This window comes from Camelus dromedarius, chromosome 13, assembly GCF_036321535.1.
Source record: "Camelus dromedarius isolate mCamDro1 chromosome 13, mCamDro1.pat, whole genome shotgun sequence".
In the NCBI taxonomy this organism is placed as follows: domain Eukaryota; kingdom Metazoa; phylum Chordata; class Mammalia; order Artiodactyla; family Camelidae; genus Camelus; species Camelus dromedarius.
Window position 1 is genome coordinate 48,405,581 of NC_087448.1, and position 22,311 is coordinate 48,427,891.

Here is a 22,311-nt window from a genome sequence, read left to right on the forward strand (position 1 = left end):
TATTGATGGGTATATTTCTAGGTTATTTATTTTATTCCATTGATCTATTTATCTTGAGGAGAATACCACACCTTGTAGAACATATTTAAATAAACATAATTGTCTTATATCTTACCGGTAGAAAAATATGTAGTTCAGCATACCTATAGCATTACAATCAGGAACATGTTACTACTTCCTGATATTTTAATATACTTATAGTAGAACCCAATGTCTATGCAAATCTTTTAAGTTTTATAAAGAAATTATCAATAAGTAGTCATTAATTTACTATTGATAGCAATTTTATTAGATTTTGGTGTTAAAAGACATATATGAAACATGTTTGAGAAATTGAAATCATGATATTTTTATCACATTTTCTAAAGACTAGGTTCTAAAACCTGTCATTTAACTATTTTTAGCTCATTTCAACTATCACCAAGAGAATAACTATTGTGTTCTAGGCCTTGAATTGATTCTGGGGAGATTATCTATCTATCTATCTACCTATCTATCTATCTATCTATCTGTGTGTGTGTGTGTGTGTGTATGGAACAATGAGTCTATCTTTGAGAATTTTACAGTAGAGAAATGTCATATACATGTGATAAATATACTATCATAATAGCTGTCTAACTTATGTTCACATTTTCATTGAAAATTATTTTAACTTTCTGAAATAGAAATTTGACAATAGCATTCACATGATTAAAAGATTTCAAAAATTTCTTACCCTATGGGGTAACATTATAACTCTTTAGAACAATTTTATGCATATTATTAATGGTCATGAGTATATTTTCAAACTGTCTGCCTCTCTATCATCCCTCCTTTATTCTCTACATCTAGGCATTTGTGGTTTTTTTATATTTCTCTATTCTGTTTACTCCTGTTGAAAGTATTAGGGGCCATTAAAATTATGAGAATTATACCTAAGATGAACAAGTTTTAAATGAAAAATCAAATATATCTCCAGAGAACTGTAACTTTAAACATACAGGCTTTGAGTTTTTTAGTTGAACCATTTTAACTTCCCCTGATTTGAGTCTGGTTACCTTTACATCGATTATACTATGTGGTGAGATAAACACTGTATTAGACACAATTGAAGACAGAATTAGTTTGAGGATACTGCAAATAATGCCAAATCAAAAAGAGATATTACAAATACACAGCAGTGGTTAAGAGAGAGAAAGGAAAAACTGAGCTTAATTATGTTTGCTCTTATTTACATAAAGAAAGATGAGAAAAAAAGGAGGGGGTCTATTTCCAGACTCCTTATTCTGTTCTGTTGATCTACTTATCTTGTTGGAAATATCATACCTTGTAGGCCATATTTTAATAAGCATAGGGGAGAGAAAATATTAAAAGGGAAATTGGTAGAACACATTTCTCAAATTGAGAAAAAGCCAGTAAGTCCTCCAAATCAGGACACAAAGTGGGCACTTTGGAGGCCAAATAACACACAATTAGACAAAACAATTTATGAAAAGGTAAACTCCTAGCAGTAAACAAATAAAAATAGTTTACCTACAATAATCAGTAATTACACTGATAGCTAGCTATTTACAGAAACAACAGAATCAAGATGATAAGATAAGAAAATAACAGTCAGATCAAACCTTAAAAAACTTCTTAATAGTAAGTTAAATACAGATATTTTTATACAAGGATTGAATCTTTATCTTTAACAGACCCTCACTGTAGGAAATAAAATAATATATACTTTAGGATGAAGAAAACTAAGCCTTGAGGGATGGAGTGAGCTGCAAGAAGCAGTGATCAAAAGACTTGCATAAATTTAAATCAGTATTGGCTAGAAATACAGTAGTAATTATGATGGCAAATGTCTGGGGTATAAGACAAGTTAGAAATACATTGTTGAGTTAAAATAACATTGGAGAAAGACTGCATTTTAACATTCTTCTTTTACTGGTTAAATTTTGACTGCATAAAATTAAATAGTCATATCTCACTTTATTTTGCTTTCTTTATTGAGCTTCCCAAACACTGTTTTTTTAATAAACTGAAGGTTTATGGCAACCTTGCCTCCAGCGAGCCTATGGGCACCATTTTTTCCAACCATATTTGCTTACTTAGTGTCTCTGTGTCACATTTTGATAATTCTAAAAATATTTCAAACTTTTTTCAATATTAGTATATTTGTTATGGTGATCTGTGATCAGCGCTCTTTGATGCTCTGATTTTTACATGTCACTGTTAAGAGAATGAAAAAAATCACAGAGCTGAGATATACTTATAAATCAATATCTGATAAATAACATGCATCCAGAATATAAAAAAGAACCCTCAACTCTCAATAATAAGAAAGCACAGAACACAATTTTAAAAAGGTCCAATATTGGACCAAATTCAGTATCAAAGAAGTGTTCAGTTGAAAAATAAGCCAGGATACTCAACAATATTTTTCATTTGGAAAATACAAATTTAACCACAGTGAGATAACACTGAACATGCATTAGAATGTTGGAAACAAAAAATGACAACATAACTAGTGCTGATGAGAAAGTGGATGAGCTGGAACTTTCCTACACTGCTGCTAGGAATTCAAAATGGTACCACTACTTTGAAAAACAGTTTGTCAGTTTCTTAAAAGTTAAACATAGTCTTATCATACGAAGTAGCCATTCTTATCTTAGATGTTTATCCATGAGAAATGTAGAAATGTATAAAATATATTGAAAAGAGCTTCTTTTGTTAGAAAAAAAAACAAAATCTGGAAATAGTCCTAATGTCCAAGGACAGGTAAATGGACAAAAAATTGACGTATATATATTATATATACTTTTATAATTTGTACATATTGTATAAAAGGTAATGGTATATATAATGGAATCCTACTCAATAATAAAAGTAGATTAACTATTTATACATACAACACATGGATGAAATTAAAAATAATTATGCAGAGTGAAAGATGCTACTGAAAAAGAACATATAACAAATAGTTCAATTTTTAAAAGAAGTTTAGAGAATTCACTACCATCCTAGTGACAGAAAGCAGACTGGTATTTGGGGAGCTGGGAAGAGATGGGAGAAAAGGGCAAAGGGTGAGAGTGGAGGAGAACAAAGAGCTTGTGACAACTTCAGGGAGTGATGACATGTTCACTAACTTGATTGTGGCAATCCTTTCATAGCTGTATACATATTTCAAAACTTACCAAATCATAAATTTCAATTACATACAATTTATATCAATTATATTCAATAAATCTTTTTTTAAGTGTCTATACTATATAACATATGGTGACACTAAAAGTTAACTGCTGGGGCATCAACTTTACAAAATGATCTTGAAGCTTCTTGAACTACTCAAAAAAACCCACTATGATGAGAGTATGCCAAAGAACCACAGAAGCCAACAGAGGAGATAGTGACATGCTTCCAAAGAGTCCAGTATGGAAGTGGGGATAGGGAGAATTCACTAAAGTGGAGAAACCTAACAAATGAGCCAGATGAGCAGGAATAATGGCAAGTGATAAATCATGTTGATTAAGTACAATTGCAATATGTGGTGAAAATGGCACTTTGTCTCTGTGGTCTTCCTCCCCCAAACTTATGACTCTAATCTAATCATAAGTAACACAATACAAATCGCTATAGAAGGATTTTTACAAAATACCTGATCAGTATCAAAACAAAGAAAGTCTGAGAAACTTTCGCAGCCAACAGGAGCCTAAACCACATGAAAGCTAAACGTAGCATGGTGTCATAGGTGGGATCCCAGAATAGAAAAAGGACATTAGTAAGGGAATGTTAATAAGGAATGTATTCCAGTTAATTGCAATGCATCAATAATAATTTATTAGTTGTGATAAGTGTTAATAATATTAACATTTAATAATATTAACTAATAATGATAACATTAATAATAGGGGAAATTGAACGTAGGGTATGTACTCTCTTCATAATTTTTGTGTAAATCTAAAGCTATTCTAAAATTGAAAAGTAGATTTCATATTTACCTGGCAGGGGATATGCCAAGATCATGAAAGTGGTTTTCCCAGGGCGAGGCTCATCCATTGCACTCTAGATGTGCTGACCCCTGCAATTCCCCCAAATGTTAGAAACTCGACTGCATAATTTGCGGTAGTGGAGGTCTGCATTTGTGCTTTCCCCTGAAAAGAAAACAAAAAGTAGATTTCAAAAAATAGTTAACTGAGGCACACTACAGGAAAGACAAGACTCCAACTTTGTCGTCCCTGACTTCTGCTCACTCTTCAGGTCTGTCCTCCACACTTCCTTCTTTCACTTGCCAAACTTCTCGTGGCTCCACATGAAAAGTGAATAAAAAAGTTCCATGGGAAGCACTTCTGGGTATATTTTTGGTTTTGATTTTTTGGAAATACTCTTTGTTTTTTATTGAAGTATATATAGTCAGTTGATAATGTAGTGTTAATTTCTGGTGTACAGCATAATGATTCAGTTATACATATGTATATATATTCCTTTTCATGTTCTTTTTCATTATACACTATTACAAGATATCAAATATAGTTCCCTATGCTATACAGTAGAACCTTAATGTTTATCTATTTTTTATATAGTAGTTAGTATCTGCAAATCCTGAACTCCCAAACTATTACTCCACCTCCCACTTCCCCCTCAGGTAACCAGAAGTTTGTTTTCTATGTCTGTCAGTCTGCTTCTGTTTTGTAAATAAATCTGTTTGTGTTCTTTTTTTAGATTCCACATATAAGTGATGTCATATGGTATTTCTCTTTCTAGTTCTGGCTTCCTTCACTTAGTATGACAATCTCCAGTTCTATTCATGTTGCTGCAAATGGCATTATTTCATTCTTTTTTATGGCTGAGTAGTATTCTGTGTCATATATGTATGTGGTATATATATATACACACACATACACACCACATTTTCTCTATAAATATTTACACATATTCTTAGTAGAATCTTCTCACTGTTTTTGAGGAGAAATACAGACACTAAACATGAATAGGAAAAAATGGTCCAGCCATTAGAACGCAGCTGTTGCTACTCTATGTGTCTTAAAAGATCTGTGGAGCATGGTGATAAATTCAAATGGTATAGGTTGCCATCCCAGCTGTGGCCCATTTGATAGCATGACTTTTAGTAATTGCTTCATCACATGTGGGGAAAAGAAGAGTACCTCAAAGAAGGTGAGACTTAAAAGGCTTAACTTATGGCAAAATATTTGCAACTCTATAAGGTTAGTCCCTCTTCTGTCCCTCAACTAGTCTACAACGTAAAAAACTTCTTTACTACAGACACAAGCTCTGCATTCTTTTTTTCTTCTTCAACATTTTTAATGTTAACCTTCTTTATACAGTTACATCCCAATTATTTCTGCTTGGAAACAGAGTGGGATGTGTCTGGAGACTGAATTCAAGCCTCATGTTAATTATCTGAAATCCAATTTGTTGTCTACATCCCTTTAGAAATGTGAACTATGTAGTATGCAATATTCATAATATGGCCAGATACCTCATATGAGAGTAATTTAATTGTCAGTGCTGCTCAACCATTGTTTAATGAATTCCTAACAATTTGAAAGGCAAGCTGTTGGAAGACCATTATTAAATTTCATATTTGCTCTGCAGTTTTCTTCACCATTGCTTCATCTATTTAGGATTATGATAACCATTAACTTTGGGGTTCCTTTAAAAAAAAACAGGACTTTTTTGCATAATGCAAAATTTGAACTTCTTATCTACTTGAAAATTGGAGTAAATACATTTTAAGGCAGGCTTGCAATTAAAGGGCGATGATTGCACTCATCTGTACAATAAAATACAAATTCATAAAACAAAAGGCATCATAGTTCACCCACTTACACAGTAGCAACAATGGAAAATATTATGGTAGACACAGGAGGAAAAGGCAGGTACTTACAGTAGAACTTAATCTTATGCTATGAATAGTTTAATAAATTGTAACCACTAACATTTCAAAAAGCAAATTACATCAAGACACATTTTATTTATATTATTGATCACACCACAAAGCATAATAGACTATGTACAACCGGGTTAGTTTGTTGTAGTATCTCGGGAGGCACTTGGGAAAAGAGGATGTTTGGGAAGTTGATATCAAAACCAAATAACAAAGTTAAATTTGAGGAAGAAATCTGATTAAATCAATGACTTTGGGGGTAAAAAACCCCATAAAAACAGTGAAAAAAAAGGTATGAATGGTTATTCTCAGACTCTTCAGTATTATGAACTTTGGGTCTTATAATCCAATGAATTAAACAATTTTCTTTTGCATGTATTCGGACACTTTAAGGATCTCCAAAACAGTTCAAAAATAATCTGTACTTATTATTTAATTATGGTCAAAAGTGCTGAGGTTGGAAATAATGATTGAGCTATGTTTTTATGTGTACATATACCCCCTCAGGAGCTCAATGAAATCTTCTGGAAAATAGGAAAGAACATACAAACATTCTCTAGGGTTTTTTTTGGTGGGGGGGGCAATACTAATGAGACGACTAGTAATTGATCAAGTGTTAAAAATTGATCAGCTGAATGACAAATAGCAATTGGACTGTGTGCTGAATGAATATCATTTGGGATAATTAAGAAGACACATCAGTTTTGTGTGGATTTAATGAAGCTTTAGTAGTTTTTTTTTTTTTTTTTTTTTTTTTTTTTTTTTTTTTGTAGCACTAAGTGAAGTTTGGCCAATTATCAAGAGAACTGGGATTACTTAGTGCTTATGTCGTAAGGATTCCCTGACCTGATGTTTAATGCCTACTATTTAAATTCATTATGTAAATATTATCTGTGGAAGTACAAGTGCAGGATGGCACAGTCAACAGACCATGTGCTTTGCAATGAAAGAGACACAAATCTGAATTCCCATCGTAACTCTGAGGAGTATCATACTCACTCTATCCAAACCCTAATTTCCCGCCTATAAATAAGGAGGTCTGATTGCATGCTGTGGTTGTTACCATTTATTTGTTGGCTCAGCCTGAGGTTAAGCATAAAAGTAAAATAAAATATGTATTTTTGATAATTCAGGCCAAATATGAAAATACAACTGCTACGGCGAACACTCCCACTGTTACCACTAGTACTCATACCCCGTCTAGTATTATTGCTATGACCACTACATCACCTATCATTTGCTGAGTGACTATTGTTGCTGGCACTATGCTAATGACTTTCCATGCATCCTCTCATTTAATCTTCAGAGCAGTTATTGTTATTATTATGATATCAATTTTATTATTTTCCCAGTGTATAGAGGGGAATAGAACATTAATGAGGTTAAGTGGCATAAACAGAATTCATGTCCAGATATGTTTACCTCCAAACTCGAGCACTCAATCATTAAATCACGCGGATGGACATGCATAGAATTTAGATGAAGATTCGGTGTTTGCATGAATCATCCCGAGAATTCCCTCACTCCTCCAGGTTTCTCTGTCTGTACGTGGCATGAGCCCAGCTGGCAGAATCACTGAACATTTCAAAATGAAACCAAGAAAAAAATTCTCCTCAGCTGTAACACGAGTGCCAGCCCTGTTTGATCACAAGTCTGTGAGATGAAAGGCAGATCGGACTTCATTCCGTTGATTCACCTTTAATACCTTTCACAGCACATACAGCAGATTTGGTAGATAACATTTACATATTTAGGATTTGTCAAATGAAGACTGAAAATGGCTCAAGTGTGTTTTGGTTGTTCGGATTGTTTTCCTAGTCTAAACCTTGAGAGAATTTGTCATAAGCCATAAATCGAATAAATGCCTCTGCTAAGAAAAAATGGAAGTTGTCATAAACCCAAATCATGCTGGAAAAAATAAGATTATACATAAACTGAATGGAAGGGTAGAATATTGCTAGAGGGAGGTAGTTTCCAAAGGAGCCAGAAAATGCCACGTTAGTGAGCTGTTCCCTTCATCTATCCTGCATCCATTTTTAAATGTTCTTTATCTGGATTTAGTCGTATGTTGGTCATATCATCTGCAACAAAATCTCAGTCATTTCTAGGTCAGCTTTGGTGTCCCTTCTTTATATTACATTACTTAAAAAAAAATTTAAACTACTTTCTGAGAAAGCTATATTCTTCCTTTACAGCTGTCAAAATGATTTAAAGTGTGACCTCTCAATCAATGGACATTGGCCACTTGGTCTTTAAACGATTTTTTCTTTCTGATTCTCTTTTGTCTTTTGTTCTCTAAATGTACCATCTGAAGTAGTACTCTGAGTTGTTCAAATTGGTCCATTTCTTGAATTGCTTTCCCCTTTCAATGTTTCATTTAATGTTTCTCTAATGGCTAGTTACTGTCAGAAGCCCTGCAAAGAGGTATGTCTTTGAGTTTACGTCCTCCCTAATGCACGTAATCTCGAATATTTAATAATACAATTCTTTGGAAAGGATGTAGTTTTATCTAATTGCAGGCTCATTTTCTTGTCCTTCTTGTAAGATGTGGGCTGTGAAATTTCTGTTGGTATTTTTATCTAAATTTGGCCTTCATAGTACAAAAAAAAATTAGAGAAAACACCTTTTCTGAATGATAAGCATAATTTTATTTTCAATAAATACTGAATATGAATAATAAGAGAAAGAAAACAGAAAACTAACATTTATTGAATGACATTTTTGTGCCAGTTTTTTGTACTGTGCTAGATATTACCTCATTTAGTGCTCACCACAACTTTTTGCAATTTGGGGAACATTCAACAAAAGTCAATGAATAAGTGGATTTTTATGTATTATTTTTCCCTTCACTATGAAGTTATAGTCCCAGACTTTGCAAATGTCTACATGTTAAATAAAGTACAAAAAGCACTTCTTCAAATGCTAACATTAAAAAAGAAGCATGTAAATGGTTATTTATCACAAACATTGCTTAAAATGAAAAACATTGTTTCCTTAGGCCAATTTTTCTTTTTCACAAAATCTCCCTAGTGTGAGCACTGCCCCACTCCTCAAATAGGCCAGACAGGTGATGGGCTTTGAATGGCATATCTTCTTTTTGGTTCACTAGACATAAGGGTGACAAACTAAAAAGTGTTATTTGTCCTTCTACTATTTTGTCCAGGCCCTCCTCAACTCACCCTTTGCCAATTTTTCTTTCTTTTTTGCAAAGATCTCCATTTCTCAGTCTCCTTCTTTCAAGCTTTACTTTTTCGTCTCCACTATGTAGGTCATTTTTCTGCATCGATCAGAATTTAAATGCAAAGTATTTTAAAATCTAATTCAGCAGATGCTTCCAAATATACCCTCAAATGCTTAACACAAAACCCCATACTCTTCTCACTGCCCCTTTGAATGATCAAGTGCCCCTTTGACAGGATGCATGACTTCTGAAAATGAAATTAAGAAACACGGTCTCATTCAGAATACAATCAAAAAGGATCAAATACTCGAGAATGAATTTATTGGAAAAAGTTCAAGACCTGTTCTTTGAAAACAGTGAAACATTGTTAAAAAAAATGTAAAAGATCTAAAAATAAATGGAGAAATGTTTTATGTTTATGTGCTGGGAAGATCAATACTGCTAAGTTGGCAATTCTCCCCAGTTTTAGGTACAGTTTCAACACAATCCCTATCAAAACCTAGAAGTTTTTTTTTTTTTTCACAAGAATTGACAAGCCTATCCTAACATTTAAATGAGAATAAAAATGGACCAACAGTAGCCAGAACAATTTTGAAAAGAACCATGATAAACCTTACTTTAAACCTACGATAGTTACGGCACTGTGGTACTGGTAGAAAGACAGGCGTGTAGATCAATGGAAGAGTTCAGTCTTCAGAAATGAACTCAAGTACTTATATTAAACTGACTTCCCGCAAAAGTGCTAAGACAATTCAATGGGCAAAAGAATGGTCTTTTCAGCAAATAATGTTAGGAAAGTTGGATATCTTTCTGAAATTTTTAAAAGTTCAGACACTTTATATTGTATATAAACAACTCCAGTGGATTATATGCCAAAATGTAAAGGTTAAAGTTATAAAACTTCTAGAATAATATATAGGAGAAAATCTTATGATTTTAAGCCTAGGGTTTTTAGATACGACACAAAAAATAATTACACATAAAAAATAAATAAATATAAATTGGTCTTCATTAAAAAAAGCAAACTTTTTGATTTTACAAAACACCCCAAAGAAAATGAAAAGGCAAATCACAGACTGGTAAAAAATATATATATGTGTGTGTGTGTGTGTATATATATATATATATATATATAATCTTGAACATCATGGATTTGAACTGTGGGGTCCAATCATGTGAGGATTTTTTTCAATAGTAAATACCATACAATCCACATTTGGTCAATTTTAAGGGTATAGACACACCACAGATGCAAAGGGCTGACTGTAGGTGATAACGCAAATTTTTGACTACATGGAAAGTCTGAGCCCCTGACTCCCTGCATTGTTCAAGGATTAACTGTGTGTATATACATATACACCTATTTAATCTTTATGTTTTGGCATGTGATCCATTTTAATTTAATTATTTGTGTATGATAGGAGGTAAGTGTCTGAATAATTTTCATGAGAATATCCAATTTTCCCACCATCAGCTGTATCCAGAATATAGAAAGAACACATAATGTAATAATAAGGAAAACAACCCAATTTAAAAAAAAATAGGCAAATAAACTGAATTGACATTTCACCAAAGGAAATAAGTAAATGGTTAAGAAGCACATGAAAAGATGCTCAGCTTCAATAGTCATTAGCAGAATACAAATTTTAAAAATGCCTGAGACACCATTTCACGTCTGTTAGAAGAGCTGTAATTAAAAACCCAGACAATCGACAGTGCAGGCAAGGCTATGGAGAAACTGGAATCTTCATATATTACTACTGAGAATGTAAAATGGTACAGCCATTTCATTCTGTTTCTCAAAAAGCTGAACATAAGCTTACCCTATGATCTGATAATTTCACTCCTAGGTATCCGCCTGAAATAAAACATTGGTCCACACAAAGACCTGTGATTACAGCAACTTTACTCCTAATAATAAAAATTCTGAGAAACTTAAACCTCCATGACGTGGTAAAGGGATAAAACTGATGTTTTAACCACATGATAGAATACTATTCAGTCATACGAAGGAACAAGATACTCATACACGCCACAACATGAACAAGCCTTACAGAGATTATGCTGATGATAGACATCAGATGTGAAAGACCACGTATTACATGAGTTAATTTATATGCAATGTCCAGAATAATACCCAAATCTATACAGATAGATAGACAGCAGAGAGTGGTTGCCTGGGGCTGGGAGTCAGAACTGGAATTGATGGCCAGCGGTCACACGGCATCCTTTCAGGGTGATGGGAATGTCATAAAACTGGATTGTGGTTATACAACTCTATACATTTATTAAATATCAAAAAAGTGGGAGAATTTCATGGTATATGGATTAATTTTCTCTTGCTGCTGCAACAAATTGCAGAAAGGCTTTTGGCTTAAAAGAATACAAATCAGTTATTTGGCAGTTCTGTGGGTCTGAAGCCTGGTAGAGGAGGTTTCAGGAGGCTGAAGTCAAGGTGTTGGGGTGCTACGTTCCCTTCCACATGCTCTAGGGGAGAATCCACTTCCTTGCTCATCCAGTGTTCATTTCCATGCAGCTGTAAGACTGAGGTCTCTGCTTCCTGCTGGATGTTGGTTAGGGGTCCCCCTTAGCTCTGAGAGGCCTCTCTTCGACCCTTGTACATAGTCCCCCACATCTAGGAACCATCACTGGGCATGGAATCTTTCTCACACTGCCACCTCTCAGACTCTTCCACCATCAATGCAATGCTCCTTGGTGCAGCCAGAAAAAATTATCAGATTTTAAAGACCCATGGGATTAGATTGAGCCCATCAGTAATGTCACCATCTTAATGTCTTTGACTTTACTCACATCTCCAAATCTCTTTTGCCAAGTGAATAACATATTCATAGTTCAAGGTATTAGGATGTGGACATATTTGGGGATCCATTATTCACCTACAAGAAATATTTTTTTCTACGCAGATTTTTACAAATCTATACCATGTGTCTAAGCATATGGTAAATTCTCTGAATAGTCCCACAGAGAAAGTTACATCATATGTGTATGATGACAGTTTAGCCTTTTTCCTCTCAGATTCTTGTGTTTTTGTTTCCTTTTTATTGTCTGATCTCCTATAAACCTATGGCCTTAAATACATAAAAGCTTTCTTAGAATCTCAGGCTGAAAATGTCAGAGCCGACATTGATTCTTCTTTTTATTTTTCCTCAAGCCCAAAGAAAAATTCTTCAACAAGCCTGACAGCAACACCTAGAACCAAATAATGAGAATGACTACTTCACCACCTCTACTCGCACTACTACTTCAAATCCCCATAAGATTTCACTTCACCTGCTCTGCTGTCTGCTTTAATGATCCCTCTTCTTCCGTCCTGCCCTGCTCTCCCCGACCCAGCCTGCTTTGCATTTAGTAGTCAGAGTATTGCACAAAGCCATTACTAACCGGAGTCCTTAATAATAGATAAGACTTACTGAGGCCTTACTATATGCCAGTGCTTAGATACATGCTTTTGTGGGGTTAACCCATTTATTCTTCACAAATAACTCTGTAAGGTAGGTATTATTACTTTCCCCATATTTACAAAACAGGAATAAAAGCCTTGAAGACTTTAGCTTATACAAGAGTAGACAACCAATGCATCCAGCAGCCAGGATTTGAACATGGGGCAGTTACTCCAAAGCCCATAATACACGTCTTACTACCCTGTAGAGTCAATCCATCATTTTCCAAATGTTGTTGAATGTTAAATTCAACTTTATCTGTTGATTTTGAGTTTTGTCAGCCACCACATGCCAGAAGCAGCCCCCACTTCCCCGATCCGTCCCCAGTGTACCTACTTAGAAGACTCAGGAGAGCAAGGTGGTCAGCAGTGTAGTTGGCCTTGTAGACATAGCTCTACTCCCTGGGAGAGGCATCCAACTCCCCAAAGAGATGACAGGGAGATTGTGAAATAATCACCGACGTTGTCACCATAAAGGGAGATTGGCAGTCTGTCTCCCAGTTGGATATCTGCCGAGGCAGTGAACGTGTTGACTTTCCTCCATGCCTTTCTCAGCAGGGAAAATAAGCAGTTAGAGTGATGGCTAGCAGGCAGTCTAGGAACCTGCACTCCCATCTCTTGGCAGCTGAGCTGCCAGTGTGGGTGGTAAAGGGGCTGAGTAAGAGTCAGAAGTCCAAGTTCAGAGACCTGGGCAGTGGGGAGGACCTGCAAGACTTCCAGATCAATCACTCACACTGTGCAGGAGCCAGCAGGCCAGTTATGGCCACACAGAGGCTGATGGCCAGAGAAGCAGTGAGAGCTGGCAAGGAGGAGCCTAAAATCCACAGGTGGCCATAAAGAAAGCCAGATGTCTTCTTCCTTCTCCCAGCTCCTTACTCTGAACATTGTGGAGGATGACAGCTTAGCATCAGGAGGAGGGAATGGGTAGAACTTTGAAACATGGGATTTAATTGTGAGACTGGAAGCTTTCACATGACTGGACAGCTTTTAATAAAATATAACCAGAAAGACACCTTTTGAGAATAAAAAGGAATAGATTTTCCAGAACATGATTTAATGCAGTGACAGATTTAAATAAAAGATTTTACGTTTAACCACTATGCTTTGAGAGTTTTTAATTAACTGGTTACAATAGCCTCAAAGTCCTGGTAGGTCAGGCTTCTACCCCCTCATTCCTGTTCTTCCTCTTACTATACTCCAAGCCCTAAGCAAACTGTTTCAGCCTCAGGACCTTCTCACAGGTCATCGGCAGCTTTAAAGATTCTTACTCAGCTTTAAAGATTCAGCTCTTACAGTTTCAAAGAGGATTTCCTGAGCACTTTCTCTAAAGTTACCCCTCCCCTGATTCCACAACCACATCATTTATATTGTTACCAGAGAGTGGGTAGTAGTAGTAGTTGTCTCATCACAGAAAGAATTCAGATATGAGACACGGAAGTTAAAAAAGTAAATAGAGGATTTATTAAGTGATACAATGCTCTCATGGGGAGAGTGGGCAGACTCAGGTGAGTAGCTGCACTGAGTTCCTTTGGCAAGATGATTATATGGGGTGTAAAGATGAATGCACAGAATATTATTGGGGAGAGAGGAGCTTGGGGAGCATTTCTTGATTTTCATCCCATCTCCCCTTCCTGAGAGGAGAGAGGACTTTCATCCTTATTTAGTCTTGATTGGAAGTCTCATGGTTTCTGTGCAGGATGGGTACTTCTAATCTGCAAGGCTAATTTTATTGTAATGAGGACATAAAGAGCAAAAGGTTACACTTGGACCCCAGAGATTCCTGCCTTATCTCACTTTTCTTTGTCTGCCTCCAGGACAGTTGTCAACCCAGAATATTTGGTTTCTTATCAGTCCAGAGGTTCCTGCTTTTCTCTGTCTGCCCAGGGACCCCCGTTGTTCACAAGATGTATGGTTTCCTGCCATCTGGCCCATGCCCCCACCTTTCTTTGCTCATATCTAGCTCTCTGCCTGCTCTAACAATATTACCTTTCTTGTTTTATTTTATGCATTGCATTTCCAACCATAGAACATTCAGAATGGAAGAAAATCTGTTATATTTATTAGCAGCTCCATCCAGGCATCCAAACTGACTCCACTTTGAAAAGTCAGTCTAGAAACTGGGAAACAGTAGGCTGGAATTGGCCTCTTTCCTGGGGCAATGTATTCTTAGAAAGTCTTCCACATGGAAACTGCCCTGTGGAAGGGATGGCCTCAGTGTCAATGTTCTTTCAAGGGGCTTATCATCATTCCCTAAGAGTCTCAGAATTCAGTATCCTTATACCTGGGACCCATATAATACACTCTTCCATATTTCCACTCCCTGCCCAGTTGCAATTCCATCTTCTGCAACTTACAAGATAGGAATAATTAGAAGACTCACCTCAAGACAAAGGAGTTACAGAAATGTGTTACTTGTAACCAGGGTAAAATTGTGACCATGTCATTTGTATAGTCAGTGATGGAAGAAATATATCCTCCTATGAAATTTGGTCTTGCCACTTGAAAATATCTACTTTGCTACGTCCTTTCCAAGTGTTCCAAGTTAAAATTAAGAAATGTAATTGAAAAAAATGTTGCACATCTAAGTACGGTATAACAATAGCCTTTTAATTAGATATACGTGAATGATCTAGACAATTACTTCTGCCATTTGAGCCCCTAGTTTTAGAAATCTGCTAAAAAAGGATAAGGATACATTAGGAGTTTGGGATTAACAGATACACACTACTATATATAAAAGAGATAAACAACAAGGACCCATCATATAGCATGGGGAATAATATTCATTATCTTGTAATAACCTATAATGGAAAAGAGTCTGAAAAAGAATATATATGTATATGTATAATCACTTTGCTGTATGCTGAAACTAATCCAACATTGTAAATCAATTATACTTCAATCAAAAAAAAAGAAGAAATGTGCTGTTTTTCTTCTAACTTGAAGAGCAAATGTGACTTTTAAATCACCTCAGCTGCTTCATTTTATTAACTAGGGTGGGTGGTGAATGTGGCAGTAAGTCTGGTAAGTCTCTTTAAAGATTCACTCCTGCACTGCAAGCTCCTGCAAACATTGTAGAGGCAAGTTAACATTCTGGAGACCAAACCGTCTTTCACAGATAGCGGATGTGCAGAGTTAAACAGCATGAATCTGCTGGAGGCATAGCCATATTCCTCCCAAACAAGAGAAAGACAGAATCATTATTCTGCTGGCCAAGTGAATGCCTGGAAGAGGAGCCCTGGTGTGCATATCCAACCCTTGGTAAATGCGTTCTTTGTAAACTGATCGTTTAACACATCTCTATCTAAAGACCAGTCATTCTCATTAAATACTAAAGAGCCATGATCATTTCCCTAGTTCTATTTAGTGAGGGAATTAAATTATTTTCTACCTTAATTCTCCATTTATCATTATAGGTTTAAACCAAAGATAGAAATAAATATTAATATGGAAATATGTGTCTGGTACAGCATTTTTGATACCAGTAGGAACATTAAAGATAGCAAAGGGAGGCAAATGGGTAATAATTGTAAATAATATTCCATACAAATTCTAAGGTAGATCCTGCTCTTTAAGATTATTAACGATGTTTTACTTGGTGATACTTAGGGCTGAATACAAACGGAAATGGAATAATCATGAGAGTTTACATTTCGTGTTGTGATTTAGAATCCATTATTAGAATTACCTTTTCCATCCTCATAGCGGCCACAGAGATACTATTGTCTTTGTATTAATAGATGTGGAAACTAAAGCTCAGAGAGGCTCAGAGAGGCTCAGTGATTTACCCAACATACCATAGCTGGTGATGACAGCAATGAACTTAAGTTGTTGTCATCTAAGATCAGAGATGCTACCACTGTAGATGATGGCGTTTGTAACTTCCATGCTTTATTTCCAGTTATTGTGTGTTGAACATAAATAAGTCAAAGATGAGATGCATAGGATGTTAGCTATCACTCTAAAGGAAAACAAAAAATGCTCTCTTAATACAGTAGGAATCTATCAATCATTTGTCCCTCCAAGTTGTATTGAGTACTCACTATGTACTAGGCAAAAGCAGTGACTACTGAGAACAAGAAGAATCTGTGTGTTTTGGGGGCTCTTAACCTAATGGAGAGAAATGCATCAACAATTAGACATAAATGTGACAAGTATCACAACAGTGCTAAGCAAGTAGACGTGGTTTGTACTTAACCCTCCTGGAAAGGCCTAGGAAAACTGCTTTGAAGAGTGAGGTAGAAGTCAGCCCAAGAACATTAAGTTGAGAGTTAAGTTATATGTGAGGCAAGAGAAAGCACCCAGGAGATGGGATATCATTCAGAAAACAGGGACACACGCAGAATCATAAAGTGATAAGATCTTTGAGAAACATCTTGCTCAGATAGTCCCACGCAATACACAAGTAGGCATGTACGCATTTAAAATGCATTTGGTATTTAAAAATGAATCATTTGTACTTGTTACTTAACTACCAATTTACCAAAAGAAAAATAGTAATGGTAAAGTTCTGTGATCCTTATACTATAATTGGAAAGTCTCAAAGAACTCAAAGATCAACTTAAATTAATTAATTAATGCTTAATTTTGGAGACTATGGAGAGTATTATGGAAAAATAAAGGATATCCAGATTAGTGACATATTCATAAACTCACCACTAATGTATAATATTTCCATGTCCTCTCCATAGAGATGGCATTATCCAACTGTAACACCATCAAATTCCCAATGCAGTTATCTCCATGGGAATGACATGCCTATGTAATCTGGACCTTCTGAAGAAGCTTAATGTGCTTCTTTGACATTACCCTTCTTTGAATCTTGGAGAATCTTTCCCAATTTTTTATTCTCCCCACCACAGCCCATTTTCTACCATAAACACCTCCTTCTTCATTCTTTTTCTTCTTATTTTCACTCACTATCAAGTACAGAAGGCTATACCTGCCAACAATATAAAACCAAGACTTGAGCTTCAGTCAGTTTATTATTGGCCATTAAGTGCTTACGAGATGTGGGGACTAAGTCTTTTCTCAGGACCAAGCTCAAAACCAAAGGAAAGGATAAAGCCTCAGGTAGAAAGAACTGGGCTAGAAAAGATGGAGTTAAACTTGATGTGGTTAGCAGAATTTGGATCCAGATAAATGAATTCATGTAATGTCAGTAAGAAGATAGAAGGTATATTCTAATTATTTTGGTGAAATTCTATAAATGGGTGGGAACTACTTTTCCTTCCAGTGTTTAATATTCACTGTACCTTCTCTCCAACCTCTCTTCCTGGGCCCTTGTACGAATTGTTTTTGAGGCAAAAGTTAACCAACTACAACTCACAGGCCAAATCCAGCTCACTACCTACTTGTGTGAATAAAGTTTTATTGGAAGAGAATGGCACCCATTACTTTGCTTATTGTCTCTGGCTGCTTTTGTAGTGTAAGAGCAGAGTTGAGTAATTGTAACAGAGAACATTTGGCCCACAAAGCATACAATATTTACTCTCAGGCCCTTTGTAGAAGAAATATTTGCCCACTCTGAAGAACTCATTAGATATATTGCCTCATATTATTTTCTTTTCATGTGGTTCATACTTTTCCCAGTGAAGTTGTTGGCCTTTTATGAGCAGGTATCACACATCACATTTCTTGGTATCCCTGAACAATAACAACAAAATTAAACTTTAAACAATAAATATGCAAGTTCCAAGAGTTTAGGAATTATGTATTTCTTATTCATTGCTGTACACTCAGTCTCTTGCACTGTGTCAAGTACATGATGGTTGTGCAAAAAAAAAAAAAAAAAAAAAGAAAGGAAATGAATGGATGGTGGTTATTTGTTGCAGAGTTTGGGGGATATCTGAAATATCTTGATTTTAAGGACAACATTCACATAAACAAACTGAGTTAAACCTGATCATATATACAAACTGTAGATTAGTATATAAGACATAGTCAAGCAGTCAGCTCAAATGTAGAGTCAGGGAATGGGTCATGAGCTACTGTATTTGAGTTAACTAAATCCAAATAAATGGACATTCAGGTGCAGAAAGTTTCCTCTAAACAATAAACATTCTTCAGTGTGTGTGTGTGTGTGTGTGTGTATATATATATATGTATATAGTTTACCAATACAATGCTTATTCTTTCAGATAACAACTTCAAGCCTTAGCACCAACTTAAGACTAATTTAATCTCCAAAACTGTACAAAGCCCTCTAGGAGAGGACTTAATTGTCAGAAAAGTAGTGCAGTTTCTTTTTTTCCACTTCTTAATTGTTCTTTTATTTTTATTACTTTGCCTTAGCTCATGCCATGCTTTTTCTCATGCTGATTTGCAGGATTTGAAAAGGAAGCTAAAAGAACACATTCTGAAGTCTGGAAATGTGGAACCTGCTGATTTGATAGAAGAAAAAAATCAAAACATTTAGCTATCTGTCTATTGACTGTTTAAGGGAGTGCATGTCAAAATAAGAGTCAGTCCAGCATTCTCAGAAAGAACTTTGTCTCTGTTGCTTTGATTCCCTTACATTATTTGAAAAGAAAATAACTCTTTTTTTTTTCTTTGAAAGTTATAGGCCAAGATGGATTCTCTGATCCTATTGTTTTGCACGAGTCTACAACTTGACAGCACCATGATGCTGCCCTGTGATTTTAGCAGCCCTTCAGCAAATGCCCTATATCCACACTCCTCCTTCCCTGCCCACAGCCAAGGGACAACTTTAGCATCTCCCCCCACAGCTGTTTCAGAATCCCACCATCATCCCTCCTCCATATGTGTTCAGCCCAGCGGAGCTACACTAAAGTGAACAGAGCTTCGTCGCAGGGGGATTGGCTGATTGCCAGGGCTTCGTTATTAGTGATTCTTCCTTATCGCTCATGTGTCATAGGCTCTTGGGTGGCACGGAATCAGGTTTTTAAGAAACTCGATGGAGACTTGTGGCAAGCGCATGTTTCATCGCCTCCACTCGGTAAACCTCAGGCTTGACTGGTGACAAGCACGTGCCCAGCACAGCGCAGCATATGCAGATATCCCACATTTCAAATTCTGCACACTAAAGTGACTTGGCAAAGGTGATGATAAGTGCACCTGCTTAGAGAAGAAAAATATCTCATCACAATCCTCAATAACATGTTTAACTACTATAAGCATTGAGGTTTATTTTCCAAAAAAAGCTAAAAGCATTGGGACCTACCCTCATCCCGTCCACCAAACACCAATTTTCCAACCCCATATTTTCACAACCAAGAAATCTGCATCTTTGTAGAGCTTAACCTTAACCTTCTATAAAAAAATTTAAACTCTTCAACAAAATTAGGGGGAAAAACTTGGCAGAATATAAAATTAAACAGAAATATATTCTGAATTCATTTCCCATACAAATGAAAATGCAGATCAAATAAGCAGAAATAGAAGCTTTGAAGTGACTTATGTCTCCACATTTTAAACCCGCAAGGAATAAAGATGCATAAATTGAGATTATAATCTAGTCTGAGATTTTAGCTTGCCCAGTAGTCACCTTCTAGGTTGCGTTCAGTGATCGAATTTGAATAACGTTAAACATGAAAAACATTTTGACACAATCTACTCTTTCTCACACTTCAAAGGAGGAAAAAGGTTAAGTACGGTATTAAATGTCACACTGTTAGCAGCAGACTTGGGGCTACAAATCTCTTCACTTAACCTTACCACGGAAGGGACATATCCCTTGTCTGAGACCCCCAAATCCTCAAACGTATCTCCCATAATCCAAACCCCCTCCTCAAGGAAACAAAAACAAAACAGCAACTAACCACAAACCAATTTTCTGGGTTTTTTTTTGCCACACTGCCATATTCGCTGCCCCCTGAGAAGCTTTACATTACACAAACTAGAGGGAAGGACCTATGAATTTTCCTTTTCCATTGTGCTTGGGCAGAACCATAAGATTTGTTAACTGAGTCCCAGAAGATGCCACCCGCCTTTGTGCTTTCCTTCAAGGGCCACATATGACAGCGTAGTGAAGAGAAACTGATGTAAGAAAAAAAAGCATAGCTTCAATATACATTTAAAAACCTGCATTGCATATGTAGACATAGGTACACCTATTTAGATAGAGACAAAGTAAAAGCCAGTATACTTTTTAATGGAGAATTAAAAGTTTTATTTGTAAAGGCAAGACTGCTTTAATATAATTCTAATATCAAAAATATAGACTATTTTGGGGATTATTATTTGACACATTTAGACTGGAGAAGAAAATCAAAGGTATAGGTAGATACTTGAAGTGATGGAACTGTTCTTTAAATACACATGTAAATACCCTGTAAAACTATTATGAAATATAAAATAATTTTAATTATGTGGTTGAGTAAAAACATAATGAGCCAAACTATATATTTATGTGTGTGTGTGTGTGTGTGTGTGTGTATGCATATAGTTTCTATATAAAAACAACCATCTAGAAAACATAAAGAAAGAAAATAGGCCATTTTTACAATAGTAACAGAGTAAGATAAACTGGCTTCCTTTGGAAAATCATAACAGGAAAAGTAGAAGATATAAATAAAAATGAAATGGGAGACTTAAAAGAATACTTGAATAGAAAGGTATGAATTTTCTTTGATTTGATATGATAAAGATACCAGTTTTCCATGAATCAATCATAAATTTAGTGCAGCATTAATAAAAAAAAACCACCAAAATGATTTTTATTTGCAACCAAACAAGGTAATTATAGGGTTTATTTGGAATAAAAATCTTGCAAGAATTGTCAGGAAGATTCTTTAAAAATATTAAAATGAATGGGTAAGAAGTAGCTCTGTAAGATATTTCAATATGTGTATAATTTAGAAACCAAAGCGATCAGGTACTTATGCATAAGAAAATAGACAGATCAATGGAGGAGCAGAAATAACTCAGTAACAGATGCCCAAACAAGAATTTAGTTTGTAAGGAAGGTAACCTCCAATTCCTGAAGAAACAATTCATCCTTGAATAAATAGAATTAGGAACACTTGCCAACCACCTGAAAAAAACACAGTAATAAATTTGAATTCTCTATCAGTCTTCAGTACAAAATAAGTATCAGGAGAACAAAATAATTAAATGGAAAAATTAAACGATAAAAATATCACAAAACTGGAAGTTTTTAATAGTATTAGGTTGCACAAAGCATTTCAATATAATGCAAAATTAAGAAGTCTTAAAGTACATATAATTTGACTACAACATTTTTTTTTAAATTCTTGCATGAAAAGCGCTATTATCCAAATTAACAGTCACTGACACACCGAATAAAGATATTGAGCTTTTTGATCAACAAAAATGCAATTCTTAACTTAGAATGGTCGATTACAAATCAACGAAACTCTGTGAAAATGCCTATAGAAAAATAGGCAAAGTATATGGAAAGATAGTTAATATAAAAATAAATTAAGAAGACTCTTAAGCATGTGAAAAATAAGGTGTAAAAGTTCCATTATAATAAAATTGATTACAAAATGATAATATAAGACATGATTTTTCAACTATCACAATTGCGAAAGGGTGAAAGGCTAATTATACACTGTGTTGATGATGGAATGGGAGTATGTGGGCTCACATAATGAAAACCTCTCTGCAAGGAAATTTGTTTTTAAGTAGCCAAATGAAAGTCACACATAACATTTGATACAGTCATTTTATTTTTAAGGATTGTATCCTACAGGCATTTTCACACTTTAGCACAAGCCATTTGGATAAGGATAATTATCTAAATATTATTTGTGGTAGTACAAGATTAAAAGTCAACATAAATGTTCAAGAGATTATTAGTTAAATAAATTA

The 22,311-nt window shown here is 35.3% G+C and overlaps 1 non-coding gene across 1 annotated transcript; it reads left to right on the top strand.

The window, feature by feature from the left end:
* Positions 1 to 3,960: 3,960 nt before the first annotated feature.
* LOC116157327 (U1 spliceosomal RNA) lies at positions 3,961 to 4,124 on the top strand. Its single transcript, XR_004141355.1, has one exon. It is a non-coding gene; the product is annotated as a U1 spliceosomal RNA (small nuclear RNA).
* Positions 4,125 to 22,311: the final 18,187 nt, after the last annotated feature.